We start from the raw sequence: 17474 nt of genomic DNA on the forward strand, positions 1-17474 counted from the left end.
AGCTGATCAAGAGCTGGATTGAGGGGGTGGAACAGAGGTTCTCCACCAGGGTTCAAGCGATCATCAGTGACAGAAATGCTAAGTACACTGGTTCTGCTTTGCAGAAGTTCTTTCTGAAGAGAGGGATACGTCACACAGTTAATTCACCCCAGCAAGGGGGGGGGGTGGCAGAGCTGAGGAGTGGAGCTCTGGTTAAGGCTGCACAGGTGATGCTGGAAGAAGCCAGGTTACCTCCTGAGTTTTGGCTGGAGGCTACTAGGGCTGTGTCATTCACCTGGAATCGTGTCTACAACTCATTGGTAGGTGACACTCCATTTTTTCTGTTGAATGGCCGCAAACCCCAGGTTCACTTTCTGCGGGCTTTTGGGACTCCTGCGCTTGTCGCTTTGCCTAAGGCTTTGCAAGGGCCAGATGGAGCCAAAGTCCAGAAAATGATCTTCTGTGGGTATGAGCCAGAAGCCCGTGCATGGCGGTTTGCTTACCCGTCAGGTGATCAGAGTAAGGTGCTGATCAGTAAACACGCTGAGTTCTTAGAGGAGGAGGTAAGGTCAAAGACTCCTGTCAGGCGTGATGTTCTCTCAGATTGTCTCTCTGACCCAGAAGACAGTTCTGATGAGGCAGAGGAAGAAGAGGCTGAGGCTGCTGATGACGACCAGGTCACTGACCAGGGTCAAGAGCAGGATGTGGCATCTCCACAAGCTGTTAAGAGACTGCCCAAAAGTGAACCTAGTTCTCCTGTGAGTGTAATGGAGAGGATTCGAAGACGCTTTAAGTCAGAGAGTGAATCCCATGATGCAGAGGATACACCTGCTGATCAAAATGAGTCAGGGGGAACACCTGAGTTTGTGCCTAGGAGGTCCAGTCGCACAACGAAAGGTATCCCACCATAGAGGTATCAAGCCACAGGTGCGTGGGTAAGTTTCGCACAGTGCGATTCTGAGAGTTGTGAGGTGGTTCCACAAATGCCAAACAGGTTTGCCAAGGGAGGGCACAAGGCATTGGGGAAGGGATCGATCTCACAAGGTGTTACTGAAGATGTTACACAGGTATCACGCAGGGACACAAGGGGGGGGTGTTATGGTTCAGAATTTATCTGGTTAAATTCCCCTGGTGTGTGTCACCTGCTAACGTCAGCTTACAGCTGGGCGGAGACAGAAGCTGGGCGGGACAATCCCTGTATTGTTCAGTTCCCCTGTGATCCTGAGGGGAGAAAGACGTACTCTCTGTGTATCTGAGAGAGAGTAATGGCGGCCAAGAGTGACGGACTTTAATGCTGTAATGTTTGAATAAAGAGCTGTAAATAGACACACCTGTCTATGTGTGCTTGCCTGGAAACTAGGCTGCTTTACACGCTGTGCTTCCTACTCTGCTACAAGCCGTGACTGAGAAGAGACAGCAGGAGTTATTGCGCAGCTTCGGAGGAAGCGTGCCGGACCGCTGTAAATGATTGATTGGGATCATAAAGCTGTCCCCGGTCGCGGCCCCATCGATCAGGGAAGATCGATATCCATCCGAACAGGGATGACCAGCCAGTGCAAGGGGCAGAAATGAAGTGTCTGAGAGGAACCTAGAGGAAGACTGCAGAATGAGACCTAGAGGGTGCTACTGGATGATACAACAGTGGTATAGGTTTTCTTTATAAAAAATAATTTGTGTTTTGACGTAACTTTTGCCTAGGTAGCTAACTGAATGGTAAGGGGAGTCTTTCTGAACATGAACAAAATGTATGTACAGCTATAGCCAGCACATATATGAGATCTGAGGTAAAATTTCAGGTCAGATGAGATGCCTTTCTTGCAAATGTGACCCCCAAATCTTCACTTTTGCAAACTCAACTGGTCATTTGGTAAATCATGGACCCATGATGACAGTGATAATGGTACTTCATCTGTATACTAGTGCCAAAAATATAATTGCCCTATGTTTGCAAATAGCCACAGGTTTGGGTTTTCAATGATTAGCTGCTCTATCCTCACATCAGGTCTATTTTCTGTATTTCATTTATGCAACTTCAATTCTGAAGAAAATGCAGGTCTGAAGGGATTTCAGAAGTAGCTCAGCAATTTGATTCAGGGCTTCCACAGAGACAGATGCAGGGCTTAACATGAGGTTTGGAAGGCCTTTAGGATTGGGACTGACATGCAGGAGCTCTTTGTTCCACATAAATACAATATGGCAAACATCCCTCAGAGCAGTAAGTCTTCCTTCCTTGAAGATTAACCTGCAGTTTAAAACATTACCAGGGGCTCTCATTAGCTGCTGTGCCTCCACCATCCTGTGCTGGGATTCTTGCCAAAGCTTCTGCTCTTCCCCACTTTGTTGTGAAGAGCTGCTCGTAAAACAGCAGAGGCAGGGAAGCCTGTTACAAAGTCCCGTAAGGATGTATTTTATCAGTTCCAGGAAGCATGCAAATGGATGTGAACAACATTTTAGAGCACCAAATCTTTGCACATGTTTATCAGTTATTTCTATATCAACAAAGAAGGCATTTCAAATCAGGAAAGTATTTGACCCTTCAGCTTCTTTAAGAAAAAAAAAATGAGGCCCAAAACATAAAGAACCAAGAAAAGGAAAGCTGATGTGAACAATCTTCATATGAGTTCAATGAAGTCAACTGAGCAAACTTGAGGGACTAAGCACTGGCGGAGGAAGAGGAATGCGGTGGGAGAGCACCGCCCCCAGCAGTGTGATCCCAGCAGGGTGCCATCATGGCTGCCCCCCCCCCAGTGCTGGGTGCCCCGCCCCCACAGGCAGTGCACCCCACCCCCGGGACATGCGTCAGCCCTGCCCCCACCTGCTCTCTACCCCACCACTGGGACTAAGTAGAAGGCTTATCACTTCTGATTTCACTTCTAGCTCCAGTTCACCATACTATATTTTTTCTTGACGCAGTGGGTTCCATCCAAAGTAGTCCTAAATAACTCCTTCCATGAGCTGAACCATTTCTGCTTGGTCACTGAGTTGTCTCCACTCTCCTCCTCCACACTGTGGACCCTTCAGATCTGTTCTGAGGTTTTCCCTGACCCTCCAGAGCAGATCTGAGAAGGGCTCTGGGCACAGGCAGGTGGCAGAGAGTGGGGTGGGGGAGGAAGTCTCATTGCACAAGCCAATGCTGTTCTGCTTGTGTAATTATTTGGATGGATACCACCCAATGGAAAGAGAAGCCTTTAAACTAACTTGTCGTGTGTAGGAGGGAAAAGTAGCAAAGTACTGCACTAAAAGCTTGTCACATTTAATGTGCAAAGCAGAACCATGCATTTGAATCATCTGGCCAGTGCTTTTTGTCCTAAAAAAAAATATGTTTAGGGATACTCTCGTTTTAACTCAAGAAAATCACCATTTTATAGTTCAAATTGGGGAAAATAAATGCTGTAAATGGACAAAAGTACAAAGATTCACAAAATGTTTAGGGGTATGCATACCCCTGCGTCCCCCCAGGAAAAAACCCACTGCATCTGGCACAATCTCCCTGTTGTGTGTTTTGTAGGCAGTAAGCCATCCTCCTCTCTTGCACACAAGAATGGCATCATTAGAAAGGTACTGTGGAGTCATAATGACTGAGCCCACTCTTGAGTTCATGCCGTTTCCCCCTGACCTGTGCAGCTCCTCTGTGTGAGCAAGTACCTGCACGCTGGAATTTCTCCGCAGAAAATGGCACACAAAATTGTGTTGTTGTGAGTATGAGTTGTGACACCGGGGTAAAGGTAAAAGCATGAACCCACTCCACCATCAACACAGCTATGAGCTGTATGCCTAGAGCGGACTGTACGCTAGTTAAGAAACCCTTTAGAGCAGATTTTAGGGGTCCACAGGGATCTATAGGAAGAGAAAGAACATGCAGCACTGGATATAACCATAGGTGACCATGTCATCTGTTCATTTAGCCCACCTTAAGAGAAGTTGGTTAATAAGTTTTATGTCATTTTAATTTGGGTAACTTGAGTCAACCCATTATGACCCCAATGAATGATAGCTTCCTCCCATCAAATGGTAAGCCTTATGTTGTATCACCAAGAGATCCAGCATTTTACACAAAAATGAAGCCCTAGAATATGATTTGTTTTCTTTATTGATTTAGAGCAATAGGAATTGTGTTTTATAAATCCTGTCACAGCACCCTTGTTTTTTTCTGTGTTCATGTATTTTTCTTCTTGACAGATGGAGTTTACTTATAGCATTTCTAATACCGCTACCCTAAACTGATTGTCTCAAAAAGCAACATGATTGCTATGATGCTTGCCATCTTCCAAATGTGTTTTTCCCTCCTTCCCTTTCACATATATGGCTTTTTAAATGCTATACTACCCATTTTCTCCTTGAACAGTTTTGGCAGCCAAACAGTGATGCAAATAATCATCCTTGTTACTCTCGCTTCAGGGATCTGGATACACAGAAATATTTGCTGCTCTTTTTTCAGTGACATGTCCCAAATACGGAACAAAAAAAATGCTTTTTTCCTCCCCATAGTGTGTTACAGTAAAGTAATATGAAAGTCAGACTGGTAAAGATGTTAGCTATAGTTTACTAGGAATTTTGTTTTGCCTCACTCATTGTCTAAAGCAAAGGAAAAGGAAGCTTGTTCATATATTTTCCTCAGATAAATTATTTGCATTTATATAAAAGAAAATTATACCACGAGCTCATAGAAAAAATATCTAAGTGCTATACAGCAAATATAAAATCATAGTAAACATCAGAAAAATTTAAAAAATGGAACTTTATAAAGAACTGGCCAATCACATAAAATTAAATGAACTGAAAAGGCCTGTTGATACAAGATATTCTTAAAAGACATCTAAAATTTGGACTGGATGGGTTCTTTTTCCATCCAAGGAAACTTCTCTGGATCCAAGCAGACTGTGTCCCTTGAAATATAAATACTTCTTGCTTAGATAGAACTGTGTGTGTAGAGCTGTGAAGTTTTAATAAGTTTATTAATTTCTGCTGTTGTTTTTGTTATATGGAAAACAACCCTATATTTATTTATTTATTTATTTATTTACTTATCTTTATATCCCACTGTTCTTTATCCAAAAATTAATTTGAAGTTGCTCACAAGATTAAAACAAGCATGAGCATTATAAATAAAACACAATAGTTAAAACTAGCAATCACAAAATGAACAGTCGATGCAGAAAACCAATTCCATGGCTTCAGGAAACAGCAGTAAGTGGCACTAAGCGACAGCACTACAATGAAGTCGAAGGCCATGGAACCCTTAACCTTTACAAAGTCACAGCTGTTTTCATTTCATGTTCTTAGAACTGAAAGGATGAGTGTATCCTGTTGTCTGTTGGAGAGGCATAAATGTTCCTCTGACCTTCAGGGCATCAAAAGTTTGCACTTGGAGATTAAACTGAGGTCACCTGGCCTGTCATCCCCACTATGGTGAGATGTACTGTATTTCAATTTAACTTATAGGAACAGTTTTATGTATAATAGTATCTATATAAACCTATAATAGACATTTCTAAATGTGCATCTCTCTCTCTATAAATTAGCATACAAAAATTGTATGCACAACCATCTTCTCTTTTGTCCTCTTTTTGTGTGTGGCAACGTTCTGCTTTTCTGGTAATGCATAAGCAGACATCATAGCTTTGCACCAATGAGTAAAATAAAATTCTTACTTTTTTTTAAAAAAATTGTTCCTTATGTTCTGCACAGCTCATTCCAGGAAACTTACAGTAGGCCAATGAATCTCCACTTTAAAAGTACTTGCTCCCAGACTATTGGGAGGAGAGTAGCTTTAATCTTGGAAAGCTTTAATCAAATAGTTTTAATCTTGATTTATGGAGCCTCTCTATGACACAGTTTATGAACTCTAGAGCTACATAAATTGTATTTATTAATGAAAATAAAAATGGGATCAGGGAGAAACAAGTCACTACAGTGGTTCTTTTAATTGGGATTGAATGTAATTTTTCTACAACTTGTAGGCAAATGGGTTTTTGCGTAACCTGATTGCTTTCAGTGCATTGTTGAAATAATTATCCATTGTCATGGGTTTTTCCATGTAGATATTGGCTTTGTTATGCTACCAAAGCATTTAATTTGCCTTGTTTGTCTGAAAGTGGTGAACGGTGAGTGGCGAGATTACTGCAACTGATATTGTTGGATTCTTAATCAAATCAGACAAGTTCATTATTTCTCAAATGAATCCCACCCACTCAGAGGCATGCAAAATATTACTTTGTATTAAGAAAATTACATTTATCTCAATAATGTCACAAGCTAATAAAAAAAAGCCCTGAAGCTGGCAAACTCTTTGACATGGCTTGCTTCAGAAAGCATTGTCCACTCAGGAATGCATTAGCAGATCAAGAGAGAATAGTTCTTTCATGTTTATATTGAGATGAATGGAGGAAGGCAGGGATAGTTCATAGCTCCCTAAAGAACACTGCTGTTTGATAGTGTGTGTAGGTTGCATCCAGATTTAAGAAGGTTGTCTGTGTGTGTGTATTCCACTTTAGGGAAGTTCCATACCTCAGTGGTAGAGAAACTGCCTTTCAAATGGTGTGGGCACACCACATCTTGTGATCAATTATGTGGGACAAGGCTTACTTTCCCCCAATATTTTATTCAAATTGGCATCCCTGTTCCATATTCAGGTCAGAAAGGTGGTTAACAATCTAAAAACCGAATAAAGGCCAATATAAAACATAATTCAACCACAAATGATCTAAAAATATACAATGCAAAGGTACGAGGGGTGTTCATTAAAGATTTTCCCCGGTGTACTTCTCATGGACAGAGACAAATGAAACTGGGCACAGTTATTAGTCCTTCTCCGCATAGCTACCAGCAAGAGTCACACACTTCTCCCATCGCTTTATGCAGCTGTGGAAAACTCATCTGTAGAAGTCGGCAGGCTGCACCAGAAGCCATGACTTAACCTCAGAAATCAGCATTTCATCATCTGGAAAAAGCTTGCCCTTCAAAAATTTCATGGTTGGAAAGAGGTGGTAGTCCGATGGTGCAAGGTCAGGAGAATAAGGGGGGTGAGGAAGAATTTCATAGCCACAGGACCGTGCTTCTGACTGAACAACATGCAAGTTGTGAACCGGGGCGTTATCCTGCAGGATGTTGACACCTTTGGTCAGCATACCATGCCTCTCAATCTTGATGGCCTTCCACAATTTCTGCAGCAGTGAAGCAAAGTATGTCCCGGTAATTGTGGTACTCTTTGCCAGGAAATCCATCATCACTACTCCATACTGGTCCCAAAAGACCGTGAGCATAACCTTGCCTACTGACAGTTGGACATGTGCTTTCTTGGAAGGCGGTGAGGCAGAGTGCTTCCATTGTTTGGACTGGGATTTAGTCTCTGGGTCATAATGATGGACCCATGTTCCGTCCAGAGTAATTAGTCTGACGAAGAAGTAATCATGGCTTTTTTGACACGTGGCCAAGAGAGCCCGTGAGCATGTGACTCATTCCTGCCTCTGGAAAGACACCAGGAGCCAGGGAGCCCAACGTGTGGACACCTTTCTCATGTTCAAATTGTCATGGATGACTTTTTCTACAAAGCCCACATTGATCTTGACATCTGCAGCTAGTTGGCAAACAGTTATGCGATGATCCTCCAAAATGCTGGCCTCCACTTGCCGGATGGTGTCTTCATCGATGGTGGAATGTGGTTACCCAGGAATGGGAGCCATTTCCACTGAAGTCCGACCACACTTGAACTGATGATGCCAGTGCTTGGCTACGTCATACGATGGGGCATCCTCCCCATAAGTCCCTTTCATCTCATTGAATGTCTCCCTTGGGGTGCGCCCTTTCAAGTACAGGGAAAATATTTAATGAGCAACCCTTGTAGTTGTGGGGAAAACATGTCCACATCATTAGTTAAATAGGCAACTTGAAAGTGAGTTAACAGAACGCAGCTCTGGGCTGCTGGCATTCTTCCCCATACTTCATGGATGAACAACTTATTGTACACAGGTTTTGAGGTGTTCTTTAATCATATATGAGTGTCATACACTTTTATGGTGCATAAGAAAAGCCTGCTGGATCAGGCCAAAGGATTATCTAGTCCAGCACCCTGATCTCATGGTGGCTAACCAGGTATCTCTCAGAAACCCACAAGACCAGGGAACAAGAGCATTATCTTCGCATCAGGTTTCCAGAAGTGGTAAAATTTATCTGTATTGTTTTCAAGCTTTTTCTTGTTGAGTATTCTAGGTACAGTGATTTAAATTACTTAATTGTATTATGGAGCTATGTATTTTGAGTAGATAAAATTCCCGAAATGCAGTGACTTTGTTTTCTTGTTTTTATTTTGGTTTGTTTTTATTCAGGAGAGTCTATTCTCTCCAATTCTCTGCTTAGATGCACAGTGGCAGTAATCAACCAAGCATTAATACTAAACAATCACAATTCATTCTAATGTGACTTACTTGAGATCAACATCTATTCACAAAAGTGTGCTGTGCTCAGGCAGGTGCTTATTTCCTGTCTGGAATGCACATTGCGCTTGGCAAATAGACCACACAGACGAAGATGAACATGATCACGATTTTGCTTACTCATGAATGTCTTCCAATATTGGTAATTTAAAAATATTTCAGCTTTATTGTGCACTGGTTGAATCTAAAATTAAACCTCAGACACATGAATCAAAAAGAAGCACACTAAAGATGAAATGGGAATAACAGTGTGATCGTACACATGACTACTCAGAAGTATGCTGCAATGAATTCAATGGGTCTTACTCCCAGGCAAGTGTGCATAAGATTGCATTCTAAACTATTGATATGAGGATTTTTAAGTACCAAGAAAAAGCGTTCCCTTGATAGCTACAAGAAAAATTAATTTGTTATCTGTTAAATTAGTATACTGACAGTTAAAACTCTTTAGGCATATGTTAAGGTATGATCAAAGTAAGATGAATTCAGAAAAACCTTTGGAGATGTTATCCTTTCAGCCAGAGAATACAGACAATTATTGAAGAAATCTAGAATTAAACAGAATCACTGAAGCAATAGCTTGTATATAGGTGGAAAATGCCAATAGATCCAAAACAGAATCTTTGTTTGGTTTATTCAGAGGTTTAAAGTAGGTGAGGCCAACTAGATATTTATTCTATGTTCAGATACTGACCAGAAAAAAACCCTGCTTGAAATTACAACCTAACTTTGAATATGGCCACTGATTTACTGACAGTAACACATGCATTGTGTCAGTTCTTCTTCCACTGTTATAGGGTTCACAAGATACAGATACAGATATACAGATAGATATAATATGCACACACACGCACACGCGTGCGCACACACACACACACACACACAAATAATATGCACACACACAACCTGAGATGTTGTCCTGATTGCAGCCTCTTGAAAAAGTTGTTTTGCAATCATGAAAATTTGTGTTGAATACCTTTGTCTTTTTCAACTCCTCTTTCATTATATTATCTAATTCTCTCTCATAATGACCAAGGGTAGAAACAAAACCACAAAGTTTTTCAGGTCATAGAAGCACAGCGTTGGAAGGGATCCTGAGGGTCATCTACTCCAACAACCCACAATGCAGGAATATGCAACTGGCCCTTACAGGGATTGACCCCACAACCTTGACATTAGCAGCAGCACACTCGTATTATTTCATGAAATAAACATGAATTCCTAAACATACTTTCTTAGAATAAAAACATGGCAGCTAAGCAACAATCACAGGGCTTTTATGTTATTAATGCAGGGGTGTGGAACATCGGGCTTGTGGGGCAAATGTGGTCCTTCAGGCATCTCTTTGTATCTCTTGGGTTCTCTTCCTTTGGCTACACTCTTCACCAGCCTTGTTTTACCCTCTTTTTGAGTGACATGCTTGAGAAGCTGTAAGAGGTACAATGTAGCTACAAAAGTATTACAGGTGACTGGAAAGTCAGTTTAATTGCCAGCTGCATCCTGTCGAAATAAGGATATGAATATTTTTATAGACACAGTGGTTGGAAGTTTGATGAGTTTTCATTGGACAACACAGAGAACATTCTGCCTCATCCCATTGGACCAGAGTTGTGACCTGGTGAAGGGGTAGAAATTCCTACAATTATTGGATTGAGGGAGACCCATCTGGAGCATAAAAGACAGGTCTCAGATCACAGTCAGTGTCAGATCTGAGGATGTAGGACCGGTGAAGAAGACAGTCATCATGGGAAGAAAAAGCTAGAACAAGGAACCCAGGCAAAGGACAATGTGGCCTGAGCAAGCTTGGGGACCCTGAAAGAGCTGAAATCACTGGCTGGAGCTGAAGATGGTCTGTGAAGGGTGGGTGTGTATCCCAAATAGACAGCTATTGAAGGAGCTTAGAAGCTAATGAGCAGAGACTGAGGAGTGCCCGAGGTTGCTATACCTGGTGAAGACATTGGCAGAGTCCAGACAGAAGCCTGAGAGCCTGCAGACCACAAGAACAGCACCCTCAATACTCATCCCATGAGGGTACCACCTCAACTGGAACTGCAACAAGGGCGGAATCCAAGGCACTAGGAGGGCGAACATATAAAGAGGCCATTTTGTCCCACTTCAAAAAGTGTTCGCTTTGCCACTTGCCACACAGCCTACTCTTTCAGCTGATGTTAATGCTCAGGGAATCCATACATATAGTGGGAGTGATCCTGGTAAAAAATAAGAATTCAGAATTTCCTGAATAAAATGTTTCATAATAAAGTAGTAAATTAGACTAACTAACAGAGAAAGCCTGCTAAAGAAAAATCAGGAGATTAATTCTACCCAGAGGCATGGCTAAAGTGAAGAAATATATCATCTGTAATAAATTGTTCATCCATTTCTCCTTTAAGAATTCTGCTGGTACGTCAGATATACATTTAATTAAAAAAAATACAATAAAACTGCCACAATTTAGTGAAGCGATTAGAGCATTACCAAATATATGGTCAGACAAAGAGGAAGTCAGCTAATTCAATAAAGAGCTGGTGCTGGGTAAGGCGCCAGGCTTAGCTGGATTACTAACAGAACATCCATTTAGAATGGTAAGCTGTTTAATATACATGTTAACTGACTTATCTTACTATGTACTCCTTCTTCTTCCTTGTGATGGACTGGCTCAGAGATCAGGGTAGATCAGGCTGTGTGTGTGTGTGGTCTTCCTTGGGATTTGGAACTGATAGCTGCAACTCTGGACTGGACTGGACTGGACTGGACTGATCCACGCTTACCCTTTGCCCCACTCTTTCTAGGCATAGGTCTATGCTTTCCCAGTCTGTGTCTATGCTTTCCCAGTCTGTTTTGCCCCATCACTTTCCCCAGGAAAACCTGCTCTTTAATGTTGACTCAGAACAAACAGCACTTCAGGTTTTGCTGTTTGTTCTGATTCAGCAGTAAAGAGCAGGTTATAGTGGGGAAAGCACTGGAACAACAACAACAACAACAACAAGCCAAACAAAAAGTGCTCAGTCAGGTAAGTTTAAGGCCAGACCTGTGCCTAGAAATGCAATTTGTACATGAACCCTCTGTGTATCTATTGCCAAAAGTGTATAATGCATTTCAGGTAGTGTTTATGCAATGCAGAGAAACTTGATATGAATTACAGTAATTTTCTTGAGGAAGCCCACCAAATGGATTGTAGGAAATACTTCATATGATAAATGACGATAAGAACACAATTTGTACGTGAGTCCTTTAACAGATGTTGAACCAAACAGATGCTAAGCCATAGCTGTTCGAAGGCTTCCTGCTGATAGCGTACTTATCCAAAATGATGGTGACAATAGCTCCACCCTTATCTCCAGGATTTATGAAATCAAAACACTGATCTGTATTTAGAGATTCATGGGCCTGCCATTCATCTCTTGGTAAGCTCAGAAAACGCTCATCTCTTTACAAAGGCATGACATGTTCCTGGCTGCTAATCTGTGAACAATGCCAATGAATTAATTCAATTGATGAAGGACATAACTTTGTTTCTTAAGAGCTGTTTGTACAGCTTTTGTTGGATCTAGTGTGCAGCATCTGCCAGATGACTTAAAACCCAGAAGCAAAAAACAAAAACCCCCACATCCCTCCACCTCACAATGGAATAGGACAAGGGAATATCAAAGTATCCACTCCAAGAGAAGCTGAAGAGGTTTCAATGAAATTCTCATTCTAAGAACCTGAATCTCTTACAGTTTCTTCTGTTGCACCTGCTCTCTTCAACTATAATAGGTTCTGGATGTTTGATGTTGTTCTGAACATGGCACTGCTTGATATGGGCACCTGGCAGAGAGTTCTCATGGCTGGAAGCCACCAATGAATGAAGTCAGTTTATTCAGGTGGAATTTCAACAGTAACCAGAACTATTCATCCCATACGTTTGAGCGAAAGTAGACTTTTATCCTATTGGGTCCCATAGCATTTTTCCCCCTGTGCCAACATCTTCTAAATATGATACTTTCTTTCCTTTGCTTTCTGCTATGGTACTTAACTGATTCCTGATCTACAAGAGACCCTCTGATTCTTGCTCACAAGTCTTCAATGACGTCCTGTGTTACTGGTGAACTCAGCATTGGGCAGGTGGGATGAGCTTGGCTAATTGCTTGTGAAAACTGAAGACAAGCAGAAGTTGGTGTAATACATGTGCAACCCAACCAGATGGGTGGGGTATAAATAACAACATTATTGAAATTAGTATTATGATTAAACCTAGACAGTATTAATCATGGCAGCAGGCGTGCCAACTCTATGGAGCCAATGTGTTTTCAGCTCCTTCAATATTTGTTGGGCCTGCTCCTCAATGGGTCCCCTCCTCAATGCTGAAGGTGCAACAGGGGAAGAGCCTAGTATGGTGCAACTTCAGTGGCCAGCCCCTCCAGCGCACTCAGCCTCCTTCAGAAGATGTGATGTCACAGACACACAATACGCACTGGCCCCCCTCAATCTTGGGGGCAACTTGGCACCTCTGATAGCCAGGCAGTAAAACAATTGTAGTGAAACAACGAAGACTGGGAGAAGAAGCTCCAAATATATCTTGAAGTATTTCTTCTGGCTCTTAACCTAAGACGATGTTTAAGTTATTATGTATCTTTCCTGCTTTCCTTTCCAGACAAAGGAAAGCCAAGAATTTCATGAGGCTGGCATTATAGTAGGGCTTCATAGATTTCAAAATCAAGTTGTAACATGGTAGCATAATAGAAATTGGCATGTTGGGGGTAGCAGAGGGAGAAATGTGATATTAAAAGAACAAGTTCATGAGGGTGAGCATAAAACTGAAATGTATTTTTCAGAACCTTGGGCAAGTTTATGTTATACAAATACATTATTTGGCACTTTTTCATATTCTTTGTCCTCTTTTAATCTCTCTAGTATCAACTTTTTGGAATACATTTGACCATACCAAAAATGATGTACATAGCAATTTATATGTAGATTCCATAGAATTGAAAACAAGGATAAGATACTAAACTCTGTCATACAAAGGAAGTCCTCAGAATGCAATTATAAACTGAATTGGAAAGTATCTATGACTTCTGCCAGTCTATCTGGCTATATTATTATTGGGGAAAATATTAAGACTGATCAAAAGTGTTGCGAGAGTCAGTCTAGGAGGATATTCTAAAATCTTTCATCTTTATTCTTTTCTGATTTTTTTTATTTTATTTTTTTTACAATGGTTGCTGGGCCTGTTTTACGAGGGATGAATGTCAAAGCCTGTTCTGTGAGGAATGAAATACTAACTTAAATATGGGGGCATGAGAAAAAGCTTATAGCCTTGCTTGTACTCATTGATACTCCTTGCACATTCTATCTAGAATGCTCTCAAATAGACTGCATGGTAAAAAAGGGGGAAGCAGACATAATGCATTTCCAACAGGGCTATGTGAAATTGGGAAACAATCACCTTGCATGGCACTCACTTTATTTTAAAAGTTAGCCAAGGTCACAAGCCTAAGCAAGGCTTAATTAAAGTTGCCAAGGAGTGCAGAAGCAAAGCTGGGGAAAGGCACTGGAGAGGTGGAAAGGAAACATATATATTAAAATTGCATATTAAAGTAGTCCAAGGCCACTGAGGTTTAACACTATCCAATTCAGAAATGGGTTAAATGAGAACTCATCTCTTTTCAAAATGGCAAATCACTTCTGGGTATGCCTCATTTTCAGAAGAGGTGCTACATTTCCTAAAATCAGAGCAAAAGTGGAAGCCCATCAGTGCATTCCGGCTCAGAAGTGTGTCTCAATGAATTCAATGGGGCTGATTCCAGCCTTAAAGGTAAAGGGACCCCTGACCATTAGGTCCAGTCGTGGCCAACTCTGGGGTTGCGGCGCTCATCTCACTTTATTGGCCGAGGGAGCCAGCGTACAGCTTCCAGGTCATGTAACCAGCACGACTAAGTCGTTTCTGGCGAACCAGAGCAGCGCACAGAAACGCCGTTTACCTTCCCACTGGAGCAGTACCTATTTATCTACTTGCACTTTTATGTGCTTTCGAACTGCTAGGTTGGCAGGAGCAGGGACCGAGCAATGGGAGCAACCCCGTCGCGGGGATTCGAACCTCCAGCCTTCTGATCAGCAAGCCCTAGGCTCTGTGGTTTAACCCACAGCGCTTAGGCCCCACTAATTAAGAATGTCAGTCACAACAACACTTTTTCATTTACCTGCTCATCTTCCAGTGTGTCCCATGCAATGATCTGCCAGTGATTCCTTGAATTCTATATATAGCACAAATAGATCAGTCTCTACACAACAGAATAAATGGACATAGATCTCAAATCAGAAAGGGCATTATCCTGAAACCAACAGGATTGTGGCAGATGCCGTGTTTGGGTTGCACTGCTCACCTGCATAGGTGCCACACACACCTTGGGGTTCTGGGTGCCCGAGCACCCACAAAATTTCCCATGACGGGGCCGGGCACCCACACATTTCGGTGTCAGGGCCATGCATGCTGCATAGCACCCATGGCCCCAGGCACCCACAGCCGTGGGGCCAAGCTGGCACTCCTGCTCACCTAACCTCCCTCTGGCTGAGTTAGTGCTGCATACCCAGACAGAGAGGGGAAGTGCCAACATGGCGGTGAGGTTGGAAGGGTGAAAATGCACTGGTGGAGCCATAAGTCAGGTGTGCAGCACAGCCCCACCACACCATCTATGACTGCAATAGGAGGATATTTTTACCTGTCAGGACACTTGTCCCAAAAGGGTCACATTGTAGTAAAGGTAAAGGGACCCCTGACCATTAGGTCCAGTCGTGACCGACTCTGCTTTATTGGCCGAGGGAGCTGGCTTACAGCTTCTGGGTCATGTGGCCAGCATGACTAAGCAGCTTCTGGTGAACCAGAGCAGTGCACGGAAATGCCGTTTACCTTCCCGCTGGAGCGGTACCTATTTATCTACTTGCACTTTGACGTGCTTTCGAACTCCTAGGTTGGCAGGAGCAGGGACCGAGCAATGGGAGCTCACCCCCTCGTGAGGATTTGAACTGCCGACCTTCTGATCGTCAAGTCCTAGGCTCTTTGGTTTAACCCACAGCGCCACCCGCAACTGACACTAAAAGTGGTCATCAGTGAACAACAAAACTTCAAAGGAACACTGCCACCAAACATCTTTACTAGGTCTTGTCACCTGATGACTCATCACTGGTGACTATTGTGTCCTTCAGAGAGGGGAGTATGTGACATGAACAGCCCTTATGGAGGGCCATAGCTCAGTGGTGGAACTCATGCATAAAATTGCAGATCCAATCCCTGGCATTTCCAGTTAAAATAATCCAGTAGTGAGTGAAGTGGTATATTTCTGTCTGAGGATCTGGAAGGCCTATTCTAATCAGAGAGTTCACAATCTTGGGTTGGGTTTCATGGACATTTTCTGGGCATACAGCAGCTTCCTATCCCCCTGAATGTATAAATGTATCTCGGCTTCACTTTGGACTCCACAGTTGTCCACAATTTCAGTACGGTGTGTAAGCTTCATGATTTCTTTTACTGTTCCAAAAGTCTACTTTAGCTTTCTAGTACTCTCAGAATCCATTGCTAAACGAGTTTAGAAACGTGTGGTTTTCTGCCAAGAGCATTGCAATATTGCCGTGCTTCTAATCCTACACTGTCAGGTTTGGAGAGCTCTCATATCAAAGTATAATGCGAAAATTTGCCACTGGGTACTGGCCTTACATCAGTGTTGATAAAGTGTGTGAGAGACGAGCTTCCTTTTTACTTAGTCAAGCTGTGACAGCCACTGTGTAATCTTCAAATATCTGGAGATGTAAGACACAGTTTGATTCTAGAAGTCAGAGATTAATTGTTTTTGGAATAATGCCCAGTCATCTATACTATCATGCAGTCAAAGAGTTTTGCCCTATTAAATCTAAAACATTGGTTTGGTTAACATTCTGTTAACATTAAACTCACACTGGAAGAGTCACTTTGGCTCATTTCTCTGTTCATTCTGGTGGTTGGTTGGTCCTCCTTCTAGTGAATAATTCTTACACTTTTGCATAGCTAAGCACTTTAATAACAGAGCCACAATTGCAACACATATCTTCCCCATATGAAAATAAAGACATGATTCTCAGTTCTTAGATAACACCATAGCAGACTGTGTAGTGGAGCTGTGCCATTCACCTGACATCCCTCCGGCTGAGTAACTGCTGCATACCGCAATGGAGGGTTGTAGCGGCGAGGTGGTGGTGATGGCAGAACTGTGCAAACATGCCAACAGATTGAATTTGGTGCTCCTGCCAATGTGTTTGCACCACCCTGACCTTGGGTTACTCATCAAACATTAATGTGTATGTCATGAACATTCAGCACAGACACACTTCCACATGCTAGAGTATACATGAAAAATGAATCATCACCTTCAAACATTGTGGCTTTATAGGACACAAATTTAGAACAATCATTAAATTGTTTACAAAGAAATCATACACATGTTTACTCAGAAGTAAGTCACATTGAGTTAAACAGGGCTTACTCCCAGGTAAGTTGCCAGAGGAATGCATCCTTGTTTCATAAATTCATTTAATGAATACTGATTCTCCCTAAACATACAGGAGAAAATGTGCAACTATTATCAGGCTGTCTCAAGCTGACATTCTCATGATTTATTTATTTATTATAAAAATGTGTTCAGTTAATTTTGGGGTGTAAATAACATACTTATTCATCTCCTCAGTCACTTTAGAGTTCTTTAGGTTTATTTAATTGCTTGCCCTATATTCTCTACATTTTAAATTGCTTTAAACATTTTGTAGCTGCCTGGGACATGTTTTGTCGTTTATCTGCAATCACATCATTGTGCAGATTACGGCAGACGTTTGATTACACCAGTGAACCTGTTGTAGGACTCAGGTCTTAGGCATCAACTTTTTAATCAATTTTACAGAAAGCAAGCAACAAAGACTTTGAAAAGAAAGTTCATGCAGGAGCACTTAAGCTTCTCCCTGTAGATCTCTTCAAACCTTCATTCAAACAATTAATGAATATTATCTGGCCAAACACTTCCCCTCTGACACTTGGTAATTCATTATAGAATAAGCTAA

Source organism: Podarcis melisellensis (genome assembly GCF_964234715.1).
Source record: "Podarcis melisellensis genome assembly, chromosome: 4".
In the NCBI taxonomy this organism is placed as follows: domain Eukaryota; kingdom Metazoa; phylum Chordata; class Lepidosauria; order Squamata; family Lacertidae; genus Podarcis; species Podarcis melisellensis.